Here is a 7,354-nt window from a genome sequence, read left to right as displayed (position 1 = left end):
TCAGCTTGTGGATGAGCTAGAAGAGAGACACCAGCTGCTTTTTTTTTTATCGTACTGGTCCTTACTGTACTCTCTCATGGTCACAAGATTAGTTTAACGCAATCCCTCTGGATATATTTCTACTACCAATAAAACCCAAAATGTTCTCTTCTGTATGAATGGGATAATACTGGTTTGAACAGTGGGTAAATGATCAAGATAGGAACTAAACTACTTTTCCATTGTTTTTGACCTTCCCTGATATGTGTGCGCCCCCCCCCCCCCATATGATTAACATCTTTGAGTATATTGCTGGCTTGTTTAATGTTGATTTTATGTATATTGTGCACTGTTTTGTAAGTTTTAATTATCTATTGCAATTTTTATCTTGTATTGTATCGTTATTGCAATGGTTGTACACCGCTGTGATCGAATGGAATAGCGGTATATAAATAAATATTATTATTATTATTATTATTATTATTATTATTATTATTATTATTATTTTAAAAAAACTGTAGAGTTATCAGGCCTATTGCCAACACTAGCTATGCTTGGGTAAATGCTGGACCCTAGGAGGGTTTTCTGACACCTGAACTATTTTTTTTCCAGGGGAAAGGGGTTGTTCTTGTCCACTTCAATTTTTAACCCCTTTTCATTACACACAAGAGTGTTGGACACTGCCATTTTGATTCACACAATGTCCCTTCGATGCCATCTTCATTCGCACAGTGCCTCTTTCCTAGCAATGTTCCATCGGAGGCATTCTGGGAGAATTAAAATAGTGACATTGGGTACTCCTCTGAGTGCTGACACCCATTACAAGCATTACCACTACAGCAGGGGCAAGGGATAATGTCGCCATCCAGATGTGGGCGATTACAACTCCCAGAATCCTTGGTCAGCAGACCCATTGTTGAGGAATACTGGAAACTGCAGTCCAGCAACATCTGCAAGCCGTATAATTCCCATCCCAGTACTACAGACATCAGTTGTGCTGCTCCCTGAACTCTTTATTCTCTCCTTCCTACTGAGTATGAGAATTAAAGGCAGCACAGATGTGGGCTTTTTCTGTTGCCTAGATTTATTGTTAGCACCCATCCAAAGTAGCAAGATAGCAGGGCTGCTTCACTGCTGACCTCCACTGCTCTTCCTTCCAAGAGTCCCAAAGACAGCAGCTTCTCCAAGCTCCCACTTGTGCTACTGTAGATGAAATTCTGATGCATCTCCTGGACAGTGATGGCAGATTATGACCATCCAGAGAGAAGAAATTCAAAGATGTTGCAAAGCCCAGAAATGGCAAAGGCTTGGAATTGCCTCGTTATAATAAAATAAATAAATAAATAATAGTTACTTCATGGTTCTGTACTACAGCCTTTGCTATAATTAATTAATTAAATATTTATTACCCACCCAGTAACTAAAGATCTTAGGGCAGCATATAATAAAATCAACTTGACCAAATTCAAACAATAAAAATGGATATAAAATGTCAATACATATTAAACAATTTAAGAAGTTAAAGTACAATAGTTGAAACCATCTTAAAAGAGTTGACAACAGTTTAAAATCATACAAAGCCAATTAGGTACCCAAAGGCTCTAGTAAATAACCATGTTTTTATTTGGTGCTGGAATGACAGCAGTTCTGGCACCAATCTAAAATGTGTGTGTGTGTGGGGGGGGTATTCCATAACTGGGGTGCCATGGCAGAGAAGTCCTTTTCCTGTCATTAATTCCTTTCCCCCATAGCCAAGGCACAAGTTGAGCAACCCTAATCTGGAAATACAAAATTTGTAAACCTCCCAAAACTGAAATGTTTTGCTGCAGGCCTCCTGCTTCAGTCTTTGAGGTGGCAGTGGTGGCATTAGCACTCCTGCTCTTTCATCTGTTAGATCCTCAGACCCTCTCCAGCCTCACATCTGATACACAACACAAGTAATGAATAAACAAAATTGTGGAGAGAGATACCACTGGAGAGAGACATGAGAAATTGTGAAATGGCAGAAGGCATGGATTCGCCCCGAGCACTATGCTTGGGTACCCACTATTTCATAGATCCTCAGCCTCTCTCCAGCTGCATATCTATCTAGCCATGCATCTCTCACACCTCTCTCTAGCTGTATCTCTCTCCAGCCTCACACCTCTCATTTCTCTCCAGCCTTGCAAACACAGTATGTACAGTACTATGTTATTTGTGTTGTGTATATATGCAAATACAGGTATTCTAAAATTTGAAAAACTATGAAATGCAGAACACTTCTGATCCAAGCATTTTGGATAAGGTGTACTCAACATGTATAACTGTTATATTACAGTGGTAACTTACAAGGCATAACTTAATTCCTCTGGGGATGTAACTGTGAAAAGTTACAGTTGTAGGGAAAGGAAGCTGAAGTGCTGGCTTATCTGCTGTCTTTGATCCGTTCTTACAGTTGGGATATCAATGTGTAGACAGGAAGAGAAAGGGATTTATATCACAGAATAGTGGCTGATAGCATTAAGATTCCCCCTCCCCCCAAAAATAGAACTAAAAGTAGCTGGTTTAGTTACTTTGAGGAAATAGAAAAGTAAAGAATTTGAAAAATTGTAACCCTAGGTGGTTCTCTCTCTCTCTCTTTTGAAACAATAAGTGTAACCAATTTCAAGTTCTGCTGTGATGCCCTCTCCTCTGTAGCTAATCTCCATATTCCAAAACTATTTGGTAAGCCTGCCAGGGAAAGTGTGTGAACAAGCCCCCTCAATAACAGAGTTGGCTTGGTCTAAAATACAATGACAAGGTTTCCTCTGCTCCAACATGTCAGAAAGACCAAGTGAAGAAACAATTTTTTTTTAAGTATGTGGCCATATAACCATAATCTGATGTACCATTTTGTTCAGAGTGCCCTGTTAAGCTGTGTTTAATTAAAAGTGGGTCCTTTGTGTTTACAGCTCATATATGGACCTGTACTAAATTTCGGTGTGGAGAGAAGAACCGACCAGAATATCGCTGTTCCTGTTCAGATGACTGTGTGAAAAATAATAATTGCTGTGCCAATTATTATGCAGTTTGTGAAGGTAAACCATACTATTTGCTTTATTCTGGTATCACTGAAATAGTAAAAGGAGTCTGTTTATTCTGCTCCATCCAACAATTGCATCTTATATATTTTATATGTTATGGCTGAAATCATGTGGAGTTACAAATGCATAACCTCTGTAATTACAAAGCTAGGTAGTGAATTCTAGCATGCCCTTTCCCCATCCTCACCAGAAAGTAGCCAGTGCGATCAATGGGGGTTAATTTCCCTGTTGACTGGGAAGCAGCTGAGTGATGTTCCCACCTCCTCCTATGAGCATTCGCCATTGCAAGAGGCAGAAGCAGGATTCCTATAGCAATTCCCCCTCATACCGGAGATCGCTCATGTGAGGAGGGTGGATGGGAACATTGGGCAGCTCCTTCCTGATCTACAGGGGAATGGACCTTTGTTGATCACCATAGCTGCATCCCAGTAAGTGTGGATTAGGAGACTTAAATAGTCCTTTCATGTCCCATAAACTAGTAAATATATACGGACTGTAAATATCAAACAGTTATTAATGCAAAACTTCAGGTTACACATTTGTAACTCCCCAGCAGGATTCCACTAAAGATTTATAAACAGCCCTTCATTTGCAAGTATTCTAGGACAGTGTATACGGTATTCTAAAAATATAAATATATTGTAATGACAATAATAGATTTAGAAGAAAAAAAGCATAAAATGCTTTTCAACCAGCCAACAAACCATTCAATTAATTCTGCTGTTCTTTAGTGACAATGAATTTGTAGATCCTGGTCCTTATTGTAAAACAATAGTACAACAATGATTTTTTACAAATAATAATAATAATATAATAATAAAATTTTATTTCTATACCGCCCTTCTAGAAACCAGGGCGGTGTACAACAAGCAATCCATACAATCAAACATATTAAAATACATTAAAAACATTACAATAAAAACAAGCAGACTCATGCCAGCTCAACCAGCTGACGAAGGAGGGGAGAGAGAGTATACTGGGGGGTAGAATCAGGGGTAGGCCTGCTCGAAAAGATATGTCTTCAACCCCTTCTTAAATTGGGCCAGGGAGGTGGCCGAGCAGAGCTCGGCGGGCAGCAAGTTCCAGAGGTTGGGGGCCGAGGTGGTAAAGGCCCTCCTGGTGGTAGTAACTAATCTGACCTCTGGAACTCTTAATAATTGCTGCCCAGTTGATCTTAGTGTATGGGGCGGATTGTACGGAGAGAGGCGGTCCTCCAAGTACCCTGGGCCCAAGCCATTTAGGGCTTTATAGGTAATAACCAACACCTTGTATTGCGCCCGGAAGCGAATAGGCAGCCAATGAAGGTCTTTAAGGACCGGTGTTATGTGACTGGCCCTGGAAGTACCGGTGACCAGTCGTGCTGCCATATTCTGCACAAAGCATTATGAGACCATGTTCATGATTTTCAGTTTGAGGTAATTCTGTTGTTTTCATTTCCCCTACCAGTTGCTTAACCAGAATGGTTTCCTATTAATTTCTCCTCTTAGAAGCAAAAAGTTAATATAATAAATTCTCATTTTTCCCCACTTTTAATAAGGGAAGACAAGCTGGCTTGAAGATAAATGTGAGGAGTTAAATGAACCTCAGTGTCCAGAAGGGTAAGGCAATTTGATCTTCATTTCACATTGTTCTAAAAGTAAGCTACTTAAGGCTGCTTATGCTTCTTCAGTGGAAATATAAACATTTCCATAGAAGAATAACTCAGGATAACAACAGAAAAGTTCCAAGGAACAGGCTGCTTAAAAGTTCATAAGCAATTAGACTTGTCATAAGAAACAGGCTGCAAAGGGGAGAACTTAACTGCTGTATTAACAGATACCATTTATTCTTGCTCATCACATTCTAAATGAACATGGCACAAGTTTACTTACCTTTGGATGAACTTCTGTAAGTCTGCTTGTGGTAGACTTTAGCAGAATATGTTTGAAGCCTTCTGTGATAAGATGTTTCTGGGGCACTTTTGTGGCCATATTGTAATCATACAGAATTTGAGATTTGCACATGAAAAATGTGTAGGAAGACCTCCAGTTAGAAGTTTAAAAGCATATGACCCAAATCAAATTTGTATTAACTTGGTTGTTGTATCAATCTTATTTACACTTTGTGCTCCAGCCAGAATTAATAATTCCCTCATACAAAGCGCTACCACAAATATCAATGAAAAGAACCCAGGTAAAGTTATTTGGGGTTGAACTTCACTCCTTAATTCTTTCTAGATTTTTAACATTGTACTTCTGTAATGTTCATTTAGTAAAAATCATGTGGCTCTGCAAAGGTTGTTGTAGGCCTGCAATTCCAAGCATTCCACTTTTTCATTGATTATCCTGACAGGGGTTGCGGGGAATTGCAGCCTAACAACAGTGGGAAGTCTCTGTTCGTGGGAGAGATCCAGGATCTAAAAGAGAAAAATTGGTCTTATAACATTTACCTGAGCCTGAGCTGTAGGCAGCCCATATCCACCATATCCAGCCCATCTACAAACCTCTTCTGTCACTTTTTCAAGAAGAGGAAAGATGGTTTCAGATGAATTGGAAAACCAAATTAAGAATATAATTTCTTATTTATTTATTTATTTATTAAAAAAAATTCTAAACTCTTTTGTTCCTATGAAGATGCCACACACTCCCTTGGCAAATGTGAAAGAAGTTCAAATAATGAATTACTTTGAACTGGAATAATCTAAATATGGTGACTTGTCTCCTTTTTGCAAATTGTGTAGCAGATAGGCACACAGTGGCAGCAGCTAATCTAGATCTGTTCACTTAGAATTGTCTTTGTATCTGTGAATGCTAGTTTGTGTACAATTGTCTTCCCTAAAATTTGAGACAAGTCAATTTTCCTGGGTGTGATTTGTGTACACACAAGAGAAAGAGTTTGCACACACCACATGCTGTTATCTAGATATTAACTTAAGGCTTTCTTGCTAATATTTATTTAGAAACAATTTGCAAAAGAGGAAGAAGAAGAAGAAAGTAAGAAGAGAGAGCATTTGCTTTCCAGTCGTTAAAAAAATGGCTAATTATTTCAGTCAATTAGAGTTTGTCTTCAAGCAGTGATCTGAAGCTCTTATATTGGAGAGGATGTAAATTAAAAAACATCAGCTCCCTAGAAAACTACATTTTTACAGGAAAATATAGCCAACCAATGCAATCAACATAATCTTTAACACAAAACCTTTATTGATCCCATGTGGTTCTTACTTCCCACTAAGGTGGCAGCCTTAGCATAAGAAACCTGTTGTATTCCGCAGTTTTGTTGTTCTTAAATGAAAGACTGTGCATGAAGATGAGGAGGAGGAGTGGTATCTGAATTGCCAAATCCAAATTGCCAGAGGGATAGGATAGCATAGGAAATCTTTTGTTAAGTAAAGCAAACCAACTATTTTCACCCACTGGGATAGGGCCAAACAGGCCAAAATAAAGCTGCTTCAGATCACTTAGAGGTATGCTGTTTAAATGACACAGGCATCTTAAGAGGTCAGAAGCTGTGCCAAAGTTGTGCTCCAGTCCTTAGGAGAGAGAACAAAGGCCAGTAACACAGGGCTAAAAGGAGCATGGCACCGCCTATACTAGGGTTTGGGAGCCATGCAGCAACTGCATGCTCCTGAACTCTAATAAGGTTGGCAGCACCATCTTGATACAGAAGCCATTGGCGTGCGCATCCATGATGTATCTTGTGTGACGCGTCCAAATGCCACGGCACACAAGACCCGTCACTGCGAGCCCGAGGGGGCAATTGGCGCCTTGGCAGCATCGTGGGTAAGGAGTTCCATTTCGGATCTCCTTTTTCCAGCGGATCATTGTTGCAGCCGTAGCAATGCCAATGATCCAGAGGCCCACTCTTTCTCCTAATTTGTTCCGGGCCTGCGATATTTTAAAAGTCGCTTAAAGTGGGATAACAAAAGATTAATGGGACTGTCCCTGCCAAGCCAGGATCATTTGAGAGTATGCATTTTTATAGATATCCCTTCTGCTGTATGCATAGAGTGACTGACATATACTCACCCAGTGTTTTTTCAGAGCTAAAATGTTGATCTTGACATAGTAGGGAGTTTCTGGATTATTTTCTGACAAGATCAACAATTTTTGCAAACGGTGGCTGCATTTGCCCATGAACTATGACTGTATTCCCCACTCCTTGAGTGATGGTTAGATTTTTAACAAGGATTGAACTAGGTTGGTATGTCCTTTCAGCTCTGAACTCACTCTGTGACTATGGGCTCTTAGTTGGGGGTGGCATTGCACACAATACACTGATGGTTGCTGTATACAAAACACCTTTAACCACCTTTGAGACTAACCGTGAGAAAAAAG

The 7,354-nt window shown here is 39.7% G+C and overlaps 1 long non-coding RNA gene across 1 annotated transcript; it reads left to right on the top strand.

Moving 5' to 3' along the window:
• Window positions 1-2,908: 2,908 nt before the first annotated feature.
• LOC121920256 lies at window positions 2,909-4,742 on the top strand. Its single transcript, XR_006101712.1, has 2 exons — window positions 2,909-3,035; window positions 4,579-4,742. It is a non-coding gene; the product is annotated as an uncharacterized LOC121920256 (long non-coding RNA).
• The last annotated feature ends 2,612 nt before the right edge of the window (window positions 4,743-7,354 follow it).

Source organism: Sceloporus undulatus, chromosome 1, assembly GCF_019175285.1.
Source record: "Sceloporus undulatus isolate JIND9_A2432 ecotype Alabama chromosome 1, SceUnd_v1.1, whole genome shotgun sequence".
In the NCBI taxonomy this organism is placed as follows: Eukaryota; Metazoa; Chordata; class Lepidosauria; order Squamata; family Phrynosomatidae; genus Sceloporus; species Sceloporus undulatus.
The sequence above is the reverse complement of the archived record's forward strand: the minus strand, read 5'-3'. Positions and strand labels throughout refer to the sequence as shown.